Source organism: Bubalus bubalis, chromosome 1, assembly GCF_019923935.1.
Source record: "Bubalus bubalis isolate 160015118507 breed Murrah chromosome 1, NDDB_SH_1, whole genome shotgun sequence".
Lineage (NCBI taxonomy): Eukaryota > Metazoa > Chordata > Mammalia > Artiodactyla > Bovidae > Bubalus > Bubalus bubalis.
Genome location: NC_059157.1, coordinates 45,038,720 through 45,055,171, shown reverse-complemented (window position 1 = coordinate 45,055,171; position 16,452 = coordinate 45,038,720). Strand labels below are relative to the sequence as shown.

Sequence of the window (16,452 nt, the reverse complement as noted above, 5' to 3'; positions counted from 1 at the left end):
GGAAATTCTCTATGTTCATATGACCCTAGACAGAAAGTCAGAGATCAAGGACCAACTATGTTTCACCCAATTTCACACTGCTAACATGTGCCATTATCGTAAAGCACAGGGCCTGCTGTCAGAGTCACCAAAAGAGTAATAGCGGTACACTTTTATCCAAGTCTTACACATAAATACACACAATTTAAGATGAGAGGCTTGAATATGCTTGAAAGGTTGACAGCACCAGGACACAGGAAGTAAGTCCAGAGCACGAGCCTTTCACAGTGACAGCAGGCAAGCAAAGATACTAACGATATTATACTTTGAAGGGTAGTGGCAAATAGCTGAGAGAATTTTCCTTTTCTCTGTAAAATAGAATGGACAAATGTCTGCTGCGATTGTGGGAGAGGGACTGAGAGGTGGACTCGAAGAGACAAGTGAGTTAAGAGAGCTCCAATGGGAGAGAATGAGCAAGGTCTGACAGAGGACACATGGAAGTCTGCCAGCAGCCCACTACCAGCCAAGAGCCCAGCCCAAGGGTACGAGGAAAATGTGTAGTCAGCTCTACCAAGGGTTAGAGTTTTACTGGGAGGACAGGAGGCCAAGACAGTAGATACACTGACGGCCTCAGCAAAACTGTCAGAAAAAGACAACTCTGGATAGTAGGAGGCAGAGATGAAATGAAGGATGCCGATGGGGCGCAAGAGACTGAAGGGCTTCCTGAAGTCCTCGCTACACAGGTGAGAGAGCTGGAAAAGTAAAGATCATAGAGAAGGGAGTATTTAAATGGGAAATATCAGGAGACCAATAAGGGGTGATATTAAAATGCAGAAAGCAGCCATGCTAGTGGATGGGTGAAGCAGAGGTGTACACATTACTACTGTAGAGAAGCTCAAGCTCAAGCTGTTGGAAGAGGTCATTTTTCAGACACAGGAAAAGCTACCTTGGTGGATTTGGGTAAAAAGAAAATAATGAACCAGGTGCCAAAGTCACTAATGAATGGCGACCAGGGACTGTAACCAGAAGCTGAGGTGGTGAGAAGGGGTGGAGAATAACTGGATAGATGGTAAGAGTCTCAAAGGAGATGGAGTTTTAAAGCAATGGTGGAGGAACTAAACTCTGACCCAGAACCAGGGAACAAGGAGAAGGGTGATCCCATGTTCTCACCCAGGGACAGAGTATGACAGAATAAACAGCACTCACTCAAAAGAAGGACAAGAGAGCAGTGACTAGAAGACAGCCAGGCAGGGGGAGGAGGGAAAACTGACAAAAGACGCTGAGGATGGAGGGACACATGTTTACCTTGGAAAGTTTTCAGAGAAAGGTGTGGGCAGGAAGGGAACAGTGATGGGGTGTGCTCAGAGCAGGGGGCCTGAAGAAATGGCTCGTCTGTTTATAACACACCCGACAGGAATCTGGGTTCACTGTGATGAGAGGCACAAAACATGTGGCCTTCCTATGAACAGAAACTCAACACGTGTCCCCCTGACCTCCACGTGGCTGCTGGACAGGGCCAATACTGGAGGGAAAGCTGCAGCATGTAGTGGGGGAGCTTGCCGCCTGGAGCCTGTCTAGTCCAGGCCTGGGTGGGCCAGGAGTGGTCTCATAAAGGGTCTGAACCTCTCATTTCAAGGAGAAAGAGGGAGATTCCACCTGTATGTCATTCTGGGAAAGGCAAAACTGTGGAGACAATAAAAAGATCAGTGGTTGTCAGGAGTTTGCAGAGAGGACTATACAGAGTACAGAAGTTTTCATGAGCAGTGAAAGTACTTTGAGCGACATTATAATGATGGATATATGTGGTCATACTTTTTGTCCAAACCCACAGAGTACGCAACACTGCTCTGCTCATTAAAGTGAGCCCTAAGGTGAGCTGGGGATGTTTTGATCACGTGTCAATGCAGTCATCCTTGGTCTAAAAAAAAAAGGTACCATTCTGTTGATAATGGCTGTTCATGTGAGGGGAGGCAGTATACAGGGAATTTCTGTACATTCCTGTCAAGTTTTATTGTAAACCTAAAACTGCTTTAAAAAAAGAAAAAGATCTCCAAAAAAAATTTAACACTCAGGGTAGACACTTTGGGCAAAACTTTTGTTTCACTTTTATGTATGTATACATATTATATATGTGTATGTGTTTGTTGGATTGTGATATAAAATGTATTTTTTTAGATCAAAGAAGCCTGCAGGCCACCATGGTTAATTATACTGGCAAATAAAAGCATAAATTAACCTCAAAAATTAAAAAAAAAAAAAAAAAGGAAGGGAACAGTGAGGTGTTGAGGGCAGGTGTGAGAAACACAGGGACAAGATGACTGAGAGGCCAGATCCATTTTGGGCAGTGACCAAAGACAACAGAGATGGGGGTAATGCCACAAGAGATGCCCTTAAGGAGCCAGAGCAACCCCTGGTGGATAGCAAAGAATTTCTCTGAAGGGGGAATCAGTGATGGCCTGGGCCGAATGACTTTTGAGACTCCTGGTCCAAATAAACAGGCTGGAAATGTATTAATAATTACTTGGTTCCCAGGACCCCTGAAGTAGGAATCGGCTATCCACTCCATTATTCTTTCCTGGAAAATCCCATGGACAGAGGAGCCTGGAGTGTTACAGTCCATGGGGTCACAGAGAGTCGGACATGACTGAGCACGCATTCATTCTGCAGGACTACTGCCACATGCTAACCATTCTGTCTCTAGGAAGGTCTCTTAATCTCTCTGAACTCCGTTTTGCACACATGTAAAATGAGGAGAATCTCCATTTCCCAGGATTGCCATGAGGGTTAAACAAAATCACGCAGATGAGACATGCAGCTCAGAATCAAACCGTGGTACACCCATCTTCTTAGATCTTGCATCATCTGAATGCTTCACAAAGTAAAGCATTCATTATCTTTAGAGGAAAAAAAGCTGACCTTTAGTAAAACTAGGCACAATGGAACCCCATCCTCCAAGCCTGGTCCCAAAGGAAAAGGACAGTGATCAGAAACACGAGTGAATGTTTAGGTGTCTGAAAGCGACAGTAGCTACTGATATGTGCTGGCCTCGTGTGCATCTGGATGGAAAGAGTCAGTGTCCCCAGGGCCCAATCTTAGAGTTTAAGACCAGAGGGTCACAGAGCTGAAACCCTCTACTCGCCCATAACCACAGACCCCTATGGAGGTGTTCGCCTGGTGGCTCAGATTGTAAAGAATCTGCCTGCAATGTGGGAGACCCAGGTTTGATCCCCAGGTTGGGAAGATCCCCTAGAGGAAGAAATGGCAACCCACTCCAGTATTCTTGCCTGCAGAATTCCCACGAACAGAGAGGGCTGGCAGGCTGCAGTCCACGGGGTCACAAGGAGTCAGACACAACTTAGCGACTAACACTTTCACTTCCTGGAGGTGTTTCCAGAGGGGTGAACTTACAAGCGGATCTGTCTGCAGACAGCCTCCACATCCTTGGTCTCCACATTTGGAGCACATCTAAGCTACAGTATGGCTGCCTCTTGGGTAAATACTGAGTGTCCCCCTGAACCAGGCTGTCACCTAGCACATATGCCTGAAGTACAAACTGAAAGCCTATTAGTGAAAGCCCACTACAATTTGCTCTATACTATACTTTACCATTTTTTAATAATTGCCAGTTTTTTAAAAAACTGGATGAGTTTACCAAAAATCTTGATGCCTTTTCTTGGAAAAAAAAAAAAAAAAAACCACAGAAAAACACAAGACATCTGTCAGTTGGAGCTAAAAAGCACTAGCCCCCACCCAGGTAGAGGGGGTGTTTCATGGGTGGACCGAGTCTGTTCTCTGGCTCACAGCAGTCCCACCACCCGGACTGCCTCATTCATGTAGAGATGCTGACGCCAGCACCACACCAAGAACTAATGATACAGTACTTAATAATCAAGTGAGACTGGTGCTGGAATAAACAGTTAACTCTTTGCGGGGCGGGGGGGCAGGATTTAAGTTAGATACCTACCTCACAGCTTGAAAGTACACACATACACATGCACAGTTATGACACGATTAAATGCAAAAACATAAAGTAACTGGGGGTAAAACTAGAGCAATTTTTATTTCAATCTTGTGTTTTACTGTAAATTTTCTACAACACATACAAAACTTGTAAATTTTAAAAAAATTTTTTAAAAGATGAATCAAAATGAAAACTTCATTTTAGAAGTTCTATGATAGCAATTATTTGTTCACAGGTATAAAGAATGGCTACACAGTAGAAATGACAATAGGCCTTTGAGACTATTTAAAGAACAGTCCATGAAATTCTAAAGTCTTCAAGTTCATAAAAATAAGGATAGGGAAAAAAAATGACCACTGAGCCATTTGCTGAATCATAGAATTAGAACATAAGTCTTTAAAATGTGAGAGGCAGTTTTTTAAAACTTAAGGCATTATTTTAAATACATTGGGAATTCATGTACCTAAGAGCTTCAAAACTGGTTTAATTCAAAACTGTTTTAAAGACTGACCTCAAAGAGAAGAGTCACGCCCCACACAGCACAACCCTTGGTGTTAGTGTCAGGGACGTGACACTGTGAAGGATAAGCCACAGGCCAGTCCATTAGGGAAATGAAATACATCTTTATTACTGTCTTCTACTTATCAAAACTCACATGTTGTGTAAATTTCCCAACAGTACAAAATAAATATTGTGAAAACTGTGAGTTTTCACATAATCCAGCCCCTGATAATTATGGTTAAGGTTTTGATATACAGCTTTCATCTACATATTTTCATCTACATACTTAATATATTCTTATCATCAAAACACATTCGTGTCTTATAAATATTTACTCTGCAACTTGCTTTTTGTCTCTGACTTTATCTTTTCTATATAATCACTGTTGTTGGAACAGCTGCAGAGCACTTCACAGCATGAATCGATCAGTCTACTTAACTATTTTCCAAAGACAGACACTAAGGCATTCTTTTCATTGATACAGACATTAGGGTGAATATCAATGAACATATATGCTCATATGACTATGTCTGCAGGACAAATCCCTAAAAGTATTACTGTCAGAGTGGCATCCTGATCTGCAGATAAAAGCTACAGTGACCATGGCAATGCAGAGTCAAGTAAATAAGATTCTAGATCTAACAGGCAGACCAGAGGACAGAACGAGGACCCAGCGAGGAAATAGAACGATAAGATTGAGCCAGCAAGGTCCTATGACTCCAGACATTCCCAGAGAAGATATCTCCACAAGCACCTGGGTGGACGTGGGCAGGTGTGAACTGCCAGTGCTTCTGCCCTCAAGCCAGTTAGAGGTTCCCATCTGCACCCAAGTCTGGACAGCCTGACTCTGATCTGAAAATTGATCATCTGGAAAGGCCAGAATGAAGTTTGTGGAAGGTAGAGCAAAAAAACCTGAGGCATATAACTAATTTGGAAAGAGAAAAGAAGACACAAAAGATACAAAACCATTGTTATGTAAAATGCAGATCGACTTACCTTCCGCATAATGCACTGAGATGGAGAGAAAGGAAGACACAAAAGATACGAAACCACTGTTCTGTAAAACGCAGACCGACTTACCTTCCGCATAATGCAGTGAGATGGCACTGGATTTCATAGTGATCCCTCGGACCTGTTCATCTTCTCTGCTGTCCATGTACCTCAACTGTAAAAATGCAACCTTAAAGTTAAAATGGACTGATGTGGACTTTTGTTTTAAGTATTTAAATGTTTAGGCTTATTACTGCCTTGAAGTTGTTCATTAGGTCCCACTATTATTACCTTTTAAATCTCTGCAGCATTTTTCTTGCCTGATGCTGCTAAGTTGGTTCAGTTGTGTCCAACTCTGTGTGACCCCATCCCTGGGATTCTCCAGGCAAGAACACTGGAGTGGGTTGCCATTTCCTTCTCCAATGCATGAAAGTGAAAAGTGAAAGTGAAGTCGCTCAGTCATGTCCGATTCTTAGCTACCCCATGGACTGCAACCCACCAGGCTCCTCCGTCCATGGATTCTCCAGGAGAGAGTACTGGAGTGGGGTGCCATCGCCTTCTCCTTTTCTTGCCTAGTATCATGTATTTCTTTCTCCTTTCCATTTTCCTTGATCAGTTTTTAGATTTATCAGTTGTAATGCAAGATAATCATACAATGTCTACATTGCTAGTAATTCTTTTTAAATTAATAGACTTTCTTTTTAGAGCAATTTTAAGTTTCTAGAATAACTGGAAAGTAAAGAGATTCCTAAGTACTTCTACACACAGTTCCCTCCCCATTATTTACATCTTACATTGTGTGCAGTGTGGTACATGTTACAATCAATGAACTAATATCAATACGTTACTATCAATTAAGGTCTATAGTTTACATTAGGATTCACTCTTTAAATGTATAATGACATGTCCATCATTACTGTATCATATTTGTTAGTTGTATGAATCTTTTGGAGAAAAAATTTGGCTTCTTTGATCTTTTCAACTTCATTAATTTATGCTTTATTATTTCATCTACTTACAATAGAGTTATTGTACTTGTTCCAACTTCTCAAGTAGGAAAAATAAAAGCACTTTATTACTTTATTCCACCCAGTTTTTTAAGCCTCCTCTAGACAGTATCTTGGGCCAATTTCCTGGGGACCCGACCTGCTTCAAAGGCCCCATTCTTCCTTCAGTATCTCAGGTCTACTTTTCAAATTCAATTTTGCTTCTCTATCTCCTCTTCTCTGTATTACCAATCACTGGATAAATCCTGCTGACTATATCTTAAATTCACTGAAGGAAGGAATATCTTTATTTTTCTACTACAAATAAATCATTCCAAGTCCTTTCAATTCACAGCTAGAAACAAAGATCTCTTTCATTTCATTTCCTAAAACACGATTTTCCTCACGACCCTCATACTTCAGAAGCCTTCTTTTGGTCCTCAGGTTAGCCTTCAAGATTGTCATAATCTGATACGTTTTTTTGTACCAGCACATTTTCCTTTCTCAGTAATTGCTAGGCAAATGTTCCACTCAAATCAAGCGCAACCCACAAATTAGCCTTTATCCATTTTATCCACATTATTTCCTGCTGTGAAGCATCTATTCTACCTGTGACATCTTCCACAATCGTGCCAGATTATCATCTGACTTGCTGCAAAAACTCATTCTTGCACTTATAAAATATTAATATAAACTAATATAAAAGCAATACAGAAATAATTTTTTCTCAACCATCTATTTTATCTTGCTAAATGGACTGCCAGTCTCTTAGATAGATGAACTATGCTCTGTACTTTTGGGGCCTTTATGAACACAACAAATGCTTCATCGCATTGTAGATTTGCTTATACTTACTGAAATGCAAGTATATATCAAATATAATAACATACCTTGCCTGCCAGGCGGCTGGAGATGATTCCATTGCTAGATATAAGACAGTCAGCCAGAGTGGTTTTTCCTGTTAAAGTAACAATATTAATTTAAATAGACTATTTTTTTTAAAGGGGGAGGTAGGTAGATTGCATCTACATATTTAACATTAAACCATAAGAACTCCTTTATCAAGTATTTCCTATTTACCTACAGTAAGTGAAAGAAGACACAATGAGCATTTTAACTCGACTTTTGAACAGTGCACTGTCTGGAAGGGCAAAGATTCTAGCACTCCACAGTGCTATAATCTGTATCTCCAACCCTGTGGCTCAATCTCACCATAAAAGCTGCCCAATAACTTTTTGTTTATTGAGGCATACTTTACACAGGGGCTTCCCTGGTGGTTCAGTGGTAAAGACTCTGCCTGCCAATGCAGGAGATGTGAGTTCAATCCCTGGGGGGTGGGGAAGATCCTCTGGAGAAGGAAATGGCAATCCACTTCAGTATTACTGCCTGGAGAATCCCAAGAACAGAGGAGCCTGGCGGGCTACAGTCCAGGGGTTGCAGAGTCAGATACCACTGAGCAACTAAACAACAACAACCCTTATCCAAGTGCCTCGCTGGCAGGAAGCGGTCTTTAAGATACAGCATAGCCTATCTCTGGGAGAAGGCAATGGCACCTCACTCCAGTACTCTTGCCTGGAAAATCCTATGAACAGAGGAGCCTGGTGCGCTGCTGTCCATGGGGTCACTAGGAGTCGGACACAACTGAGCGACTTCACTTTCGCTTTTCACTTTCATGCATTGGAGAAGGAAATGGCAACCCACTCCAGTGTTCTTGCCTAGAGAATCCCAGGGACGGGGGAGCCTGGTGGGTTGCCGTCTATGGGGTTGCACAGAGTCGGACACAACTGACGCGACTTAGCAGCATAACCTATCTCTCCGCTTTTATCTCCTCCTCCCTCACTTTCAGGATGATATACAGGTTTTATTTCACACTCCCCCCCTCTTATTACTTTGCTGTGACTGGGTGAACAAAAAGCAGTTTGAAACCAAGAGCAGGCTTAGCAGGAGGCGATGCTGTGGCATGAAAGCAATGTTTGTCGGGAGCTAAGCACCATGGATCAGCCCACTTTGCCCTCTTGTGTCCCAGCCTCTGGTCACATACATTTCTTTCTCCCCTTCTGACACTATTCCCAGTTGAAATGAGTGTGCCCATATGCCATCTTGAATCACCCTTCAGGGTTCATCTCCAGTATTAATTATGCTATAAAGCCTTTTTTTGACCCATTCCTAACTTCCTGACTCTCCAGCTCTCTCAACCCTTATTATCTACTTTTTGCCTGTCTCACTTTGTGTTGCCTCAACCCCCAAATCAGCTCTACAGCTGAGGGGGTGCCCTGTTCATAAATTTCTACCGTCTGACATAGAGGGCAAAGAGCCCTGAACTTAGAACACAGGTTCTGAGAACATTATGTTAAGACTACAGACTTGTTATATTAGAAAGCCATTTCAAAAATACTTGATAGTTTAACAAAAACTCAACTTCTCATTTAAACCCCAACACAGTGTACTATCTAGAAAAAGACCAATCCCTAGTTGGCTGTGTTTTACCACATCAAACTTTTAAAAGAAATAAGACTTGAAACTTAGCATCACTCCAATGACAAGTGTGGAGACACACCCCCTTAATTACTGAAAACAAGCTATTTAGAAAGGGCTCTTACCATGGTCTATGTGAGCCAAAACACAGATATTCCGAATGCTAGCAGTGTTTTTCTGGAGCTGAATCATCTTATCCAACCTATTGACCACCATGGTCACTTATTTCCTGTGACTAAAAATTAAAGACATATTCAGTTTAGTTCAGTTCAGTCGCTCAGTCGTGTCCGACTCTTTGCGACCCCATGAATCGCAGCACGCCAGGCCTCCCTGTCCATCACCAACTCCCGGAGCTCACTCAGACTCACATCCATCGAGTCAGTAATGCCATCCAGCCATCTCATCCTCTGTCGTCCCCTTCTCTTCCTGCCCCCAATCCCTCCTAGCATCCGAGTCTTTTCCAATGAGTCAACTCTTCGCATCAGGTGGCCAAAGTACTGGCGTTTCAGCTTTAGCATCATTCCTTCCAAAGAAATCCCAGGGCTGATCTCCTTCAGAACGGACTGGTTGGATCTCCTTACAGTCCAAGGGACTCTCAAGAGTCTTCTCCAACACCACACTTCAAAAGCATCAATTCTTCGGCGCTCAGCCTTCTTCACAGTCCAACTCTCACATCCATACATGACCACAGGAAAAACCATAGCCTTGACTAGACCAAATGACTAAAGATCGGGACAATATAAAAGGGTCTTTAATACTGGGAACTGACAAGATTTCTCAAGTTCCTTCAATTAAAAACCCAACGAACCGTTTATTAAAGGCAGATACCCACCCAGACCTAAGTCCAATTTGAGCATTTCAGCAACTACTGTACTACGACTGTGGATTTTACTCATCCTTCCGGATCTGAGATGAATCACAGAGCTCCTTAGAGCTGGGTGCCCAGTGACACCAGGAACTATGCCCTGTACTCTGTACTGGGGTGAATTTCTCCAGGTCAGTGATGGCGTATCGAAAGGGTCGTAAGCAGGAGAGAAGATGCTGATATCTCTTCTTCCGCTCCTCGATCTTTTTCCAAGTCCCTCCTCCTATCACTCCCGCTTGCTTTCACTGGAGGGGAAACATTCAGCTTGATGACTGCTACGGAGCCCGAATAAAGTTTTGGGTCACGTGCTTATTTTCTGAGCAGGTGCAATGAACGTCTTTCATTCCTTCCCACAATGGGGAAAAGAAGAAAAATGAACCCTCATCTCCACCTTCCCTTTTTCATCACTCCCTTCTTTGAGGACTCCGGGTCCACTCTGAAAAGCAGTGGGGCGCGAGCGGACACTTAAGCTCGGACGGTAGCCGCTCCCAGCCCGGGTTCGTCCCCGGCCCCGCTCCGCCGCCGCGGCTCCCCGGGTCCACCCATCGCCTGGAGCTGCCAGAGAGGGACACCCAGCGCCCTGCGGGCCCGCACTCACCGGCTCCCACCGCCCACCCAGTCCCACTCGGACTCCGGCTCCGACCACAGCACTTACGTCGCAGGCACCCACAACTAGTCGTCTCCCGAATGGCCGTACTCCAGGGGCGGGGCTAGGGACGCACGACCTTTGACCCGCGCGCGTCTCTGTCCCCGCCGGAAGCCGGCAGCGGGTCGGTCTCTTGGGCTTCCACGGTTGCCTTGACTACGGAGGGCTCGGTGGAACAGCGAAAGCTGCGAGTTTGTAGGAGCCGAGAAGCCGGGAGCATGAGGGCCTGATGCCTGTGTCAGATTTGTACTTGCGGGTAAAGAACGGCCGGCGTGGCGGCGGCCGGTCTCGGAAGAGAGCTAGGGCCGCGGGGAGGGGAGGGGGGCGGGGACGAAGCCCTCAGGGTGGCCGCCCCGCGGAGGTGCGGGGACCCGGGCGCAGCGACGTCCCCACTTATTCCCGGGTCCCAGAATGCTGGCCGCGCACCCCACCCGCTATCTCGGGTTAAGCAGTTCTGCTTTGTGGGCTCCTGGCACTTTCCAGGTGGCGCTAGTGATAAAGAACCCGCCTGCCAATGCAGGAGACCCAGGAGACGAGGTTCCATCCGTAGTTTGTGAAGATCCCCTGGAGGAGGGCACAGCAACCTACTCCAGTATTCTTTGCTGGAGAATCCCATGGACAGAGGAGCCTGGCGGGCTACAGACCATACGGTGGCAAACACGATTGAAACAACTTTGTACGCACGCACGCATTTGTGGGCTCCTATCCAGGGGCGCAAACTCCAATGCCATCCAGCGGGGGGACTTATATGCCTGTGCAGCAGCGGGCCAGAGGTCAGGCTGGTAATTGGGGGAGATCTGATTCGGCTGGGAGAGTGTATGCCCCACACTATTTTAAAAATTAATAAAAGGAAACAAGAATAGAACGGTGTGCAAGTCGATGAGTTTTCAACCCATGTTACGCTTTCTTTTATCCCTTGCTTTCTTTTTTTTCCACCCCTACCTGACCGATATTTTCTTTCCCAAGCCCATCCAGCCTGCGCTCCTTTGGAATCTGAATTCCTGAAACCTAGAATTGGTCAGTGAGTCCTGCCTGACAATCTCCCATCACCTAAGAAATAGTCTTCTCCTTCCTCAACTTCCCTGTTGACCCAGGGATTAGATCACTGTTCGCTCAATGAATATTATGAATATGTCAGCTCTGTGGTATTGTAGTCTCCTCCAAAGGAAAGACACTTAGAATGTTGATGAAAGCAGTTTTCCCCTTAGTTTCATGGTAAATGTTTATAATTAATAATCCAATGTGGATTAAAAGATAAATCGACATTTGAGGATTTGATTCATAGTTGAAAACCCTGATGTGCATGAAAATTAATTATTATGTCTAATCTTTCATTTCTATCCAACCCAAGTTCCTTTCCCATCCAGCTGTGAGGAATTTTCAGTCTTCATGTTGTTGGAGGCTCCCTTTTCTTCAGGCAGTTAAATGATCCAGGGAACTGAGGCATTGCCAAAGCAAGAAGAATCTTCTCTGGGCTTTAAACATTGGTAATGCTTCCCACTGACGTGTCTCTTGCTGAAGTTCTAAGAATCCCCTCAGCAATGGTGCCACCCCTACTTTCAAGTGTATGTTTGAGGTACAAGAATCTTGGCAAAGCCAGGAGCCACTATTGAAGGGTTCACCTAACCAACTTTTGAGATCTGGCCACCACCTGCAACTGTGATAAAGTGGGGCAAAGATCCCTGCTCTTCTAAGAGAACAAACTCATTGATGTTTCAATACATGCCTCTGTCTATCAGGATCAAGATTGTTGGGCCCCTTTGGGAAATTTTGACCTGTGTCAAAATTTTTCATCTTGTTATTTTAAGCTTTTTTTTTCCTACTATGTAACTAAAAATTTCCAAATGTCTATTTCTTTCACTTTATCAGTCAAAACTGCCATCTATCATATTTTCCTCTGCAGTGTGCACACACAATTGTTCATGTGAGTTAAACTGTGATGAGTTTTTTATGTTTGCGTAGGTGACATCATTGCCCACATGGAACCACAAGGATTTATGAAAATTCTGGCACGTCTTGTGCCACAACTGAATATTTGGAAAAATATCCTACATATGGGAGTGTTCTTCCACCTCAGAGTCTGAAGCCCAAGGAAGAATTTCGAGCATATCGTGGCAAGATGGAAGGAATAACAACATTTAAGTAAATATCAAGGTACAATTTGCTTTACTTATTTTTTCACCATTCTCCTGGTTTTAATAACGATTTCTTTAAATTATTTAGTTTAACACTTTATAAACTATTTAGTTGATTTAAGTTGAACCAATCTAAAAAGCAAGAAACTGGTTGAGTCACAACTTGAGAAAAACAGAAAGATGAGAACTAAGCTAGAATGACAAAAATGAGAATGTAAAAAGGAAATATAAAAAGGTCTGTTGATTTCTTTTTTAACCTCCTAAAATCCCTGTGTTTGTCTGCTTTCCAATGTGACCAGAATGCAATAACTTCCTAAGGGTTATGTTTTTATCTACTCCAGCTTTTGCATCTCTGATCTGTTTTCTAACTTTAGGTGCCCAAGATGACCTATTTCTTTTTTTAATTTTATTTTTCACTGAAGTATACTTGATTTACAGTGTTGTCCCAATCTCTGCTGGACAGCAGAGTTACTCGGTTATACACTTACAGACATTGCTTTTTTAACATTCTTTTCCATCACAAGATATAGAATATACTCCCTGTGCTATACAGTAGGACCTTGTTGATTATCCATCCAATAGATTAATATAATAGATTACAATCTGCTAATCGGGAACTCCCAGTTTTTCCCTCACCTATGGCCTTGGCAACGACCAGTCTGTACTCTTATGTCTGTGAGTCTGATTTTGTTTTATAGATAAATTCATTTTTGCCATATTTTAGATTCCACATACAAGTTATATGGCACTTGTCTTTTTCGTTCGGCTTACTTCATTAATTATGATAATCTTTAGAGGCACTCATGTTGCTGCAAATGACATTATTTCATTCCTTTTTATGGCTGATAGCATTCCATTGTATACATATGTATCACATCTTCTTTATCCGTTCATCTGTCACTGGACATTTGTTTCCATGCCTTGGCTATTGGAAATAGTGCTGCTGTGAACTTAAGGATGCTGCATAGATCTTTTTGAATTATACTTTTATTGGATATATGCCTGGGAGTGGGACTGCTGAACAATATGCTACTTCTAGTTTTAGTTTCTTGAGGAACATCCATACTCTTTTCCACAGTTGCTCTACCAATTCACATTCCTACTAACAGTAGAGGAATATACACATCCTTTCCAGCATCTGTTATTGACAGACTTTTCCATGAGGACCATTCTGACTAATGTGAAGTGGTACCTCCTTATAGTCTGCAGTGAGTCTCCCCAGTCGTTAGTGATGTTGAGCAAGATGAACTTTGAAAAACGCAGATCCAATTCTACCACCACCCTGCTAAAATTGCTCTTGTATTTTCCCATCATATTTCATATACGACCAAATCCCTTCATAGCTTGCTCTCCACATTCTTCTCTGATTGCTTTTCACTGGAGTGCCCTCTGTACTCTTTCGTTCCATTGCATAGAGCATTTTTCATTTCTTGAATATATGGATGTTCCCTTGTAACACGCCTTTCAAGATGTTATTTTACCTGCCTGAAATTGCTCCTTCATTACAAACCTGGTGTACGTTGCTTCAATCTAAGGATCTCAACTCAATTACTACTCTGAAAAGTCTGTGACATTCAGTTTCTGGTGAGGGAATAGTCCCCTCTATAACTTCTCACAATATCTGCCTGTTATTTATCATTAGAATAGTCTCAATAAAAGCAGAAACTGTTAGTTTTCTCTCAGGATTCTATGTCCAGAAACTTTTTACATACCTACGAGCTCATAATAGATGCTCAATATTTATTCAGTGTGTGAAAGACAGAAAACTTCTTGAAAGCCTCAACTTTTCACTTGGATCAGCACCTTTAATCTCTTTGTATATTTGTCGCTTCAACTCTTCTCTTTCTTCTGTTGATGTGCACACTATATTCAACGCACAATAAAGGCATGAAGACGTACCCAGACACACAGGTTCTTGCTTTCAAGGAACTCGTACGTGCGATTCCCATCATTCAGGGCTTCTAAAATGCTCTAGAACAATGTAAAATTTAGCATGATCCATTTGCACTTCAAAGGAAGATCATTTTACTTGCATAGCAAAGGTGGAGACCTTCCAACTTGTAGTCCAATACTGATACCTTTACCATTGCAGGCCACTCTTGTGGTTCCTTCTGTAGGTGTGTGACTCTTCCAGAAACGGGAAGATCTTCCGTAGTCCTCAGACTTTTTGTGTCATTTGGGAACATCAAGAAAGCTTCCAGCTATAGGTTCCAGACCGCCACCTCAAACAGTCAGTAGCGAAGGGGAGTGGATTGCAAGCATACGCGTTTTCAACCAGCATCCCTGGTGATTCTGTTGCTACAGACTCAATGCAGTGGGCAGGGCCTGGACTGTCCACTGGGTCTCACGTGGAATGGAGAGAAGGGCTTCCCCACCACTGCTTATAGCCTCCTGACTAGAAAGGGTCCCCGAACAAAAACCGGACAAACAAGATAATCCCACGTCGAGGTCCATGAGATGAAGGAACTAAGCAGCTGGTTGAGAGGGGGCCAAGGGGAAAGGTTGTTCTTTTTGTCTCCACCTCTACTCCTTTCTTCCTTGATGCCTTAGTGATTCATCATGGAGACCTGAAATACCCTTCACAATAGTCATATTGGTTGAATAAAGCTTTTGCATTTAACCAACTCTGAAAAACGAAGGAAGTTTAGCCTGCCACGCGTTTCTTTAAAAAAGTCGATTGCTTTCCAATACTGGGGTTTCTCCATTGCCTTGTTCAAGTAGCCTTAATAGTAAAAATAAACTAAAACGAAGGAAAGATTCAACTCTACCAACAAAGGAAACCTTCCGTCTCTTCCATCGTCTTGGCACTTAGTAGAACACTAGCTCTTTTCTTTGTATTTCGACTAGGCAATTAGCAGTATCGTGGCTCAGATGGGAAGGCGTCCGCCTGAAGGAGACTCGGGTTTGATCCCTGGGTGGGCAAGATCCCCTGGAGAAGGAAATGGCAACCCGCTCCGGTATTCTTGCCTGGGCAAAGTCGCGGACAGAGGAGCCTGACGGGCCGCAGGCCATGGGTCGCATCAAAGTTGGGCACAACTGAGCAACTCAGAACAGAAGTCTTTCCAAGGACCACAACAAGGGATTTGGAACTCTTGCTTGACTCCCACATGTTGACGATGTTGACTAGGCAGCAGGTGGCAGCTGAGTCATCTGTACAATTAAAAAAGAATGTGTCATTCTGTTCTATACGTTCCTGTACTGTACGAAGAGACTGTACAGAGCAGACGTCTGGACTTGTACGGGACTTTTGGTCCTTTAGAGGATTACAGTTGTAGCACCATCAATGACTGCCAGAGTTGGCAGGAAGGCTGCCCTCAAAGTCTGAGTCCAGACATGTCCAGGATTTTAGGGTATATCAGATGAGTAAGAGTGCATTGACCCTTCACTACGTCTCCAGAGAAAGTTGCTTTGGGTTTAGGGAGGTTCACCACCCCCCCCCCCCCCACCAAGACAGTTCAAGAGCTGAAAACCACAGGTAAGGGAGACGGAGAAAGAGGGAGAGAGAGACAGCAAGAGGACCACGCAAGCTTCCCAAGCCGGTGGCGTCCACACTCTCCCCCCTCCACTCTGGGTATCCATCCGGCCCCAAGTCGACCCGACCCCACCCTCACCCACCGACACACACACACACACACACACACACTCGCACGCACTCACCCTCTGGCCTAGGGGCAGGGGCTGGGTCCCGCTTTAGGTAGCCAAGCCGAATGGGACCTTGGAGACGAGGAAGTCTTGGGGTCTCCACGGGCGAACGCCAGCCCCAGGGCACCGCTTTCAGCCGTCCAGCCGGGCCCGGCCCAAGGCTGACGCCCCCTCCCTTGGGGAAGCTGCTGCTTCCGCGCGGCCTCCCTCTGAGGTGCGTCACGGTCTGTGCCAGTGTGTCTGTCTCGGATCCGATGCCATCCTCTCTCCCC

At 44.0% G+C, this 16,452-nt stretch overlaps 2 protein-coding genes, 1 non-coding gene and 1 pseudogene across 3 annotated transcripts in view; 3 read left to right on the top strand and 1 right to left on the bottom strand.

Moving 5' to 3' along the window:
* LOC102415270 (liprin-alpha-1) overlaps positions 1-10,925 on the bottom strand; it is a 48,633-nt gene extending 37,708 nt beyond the window's left edge. Inside the window, 3 exon segments of the mRNA XM_045164836.1 lie at positions 5,522-5,606; positions 7,308-7,375; positions 10,413-10,925. The gene's annotated coding sequence lies outside the window, so the exon portion shown is untranslated.
* The window catches only part of LOC123465559 (liprin-alpha-1-like), a gene marked incomplete in the record, with an annotated part of 992,590 nt that overhangs the window by 772,867 nt on the left and 203,271 nt on the right, over positions 1-16,452 (top strand).
* LOC112579285 lies at positions 1,332-1,461 on the top strand. Its single transcript, XR_003103780.2, has one exon. It is a non-coding gene; the product is annotated as a small nucleolar RNA SNORA11 (small nucleolar RNA).
* On the top strand, positions 10,622-12,755 carry LOC123332633 (annotated as a pseudogene).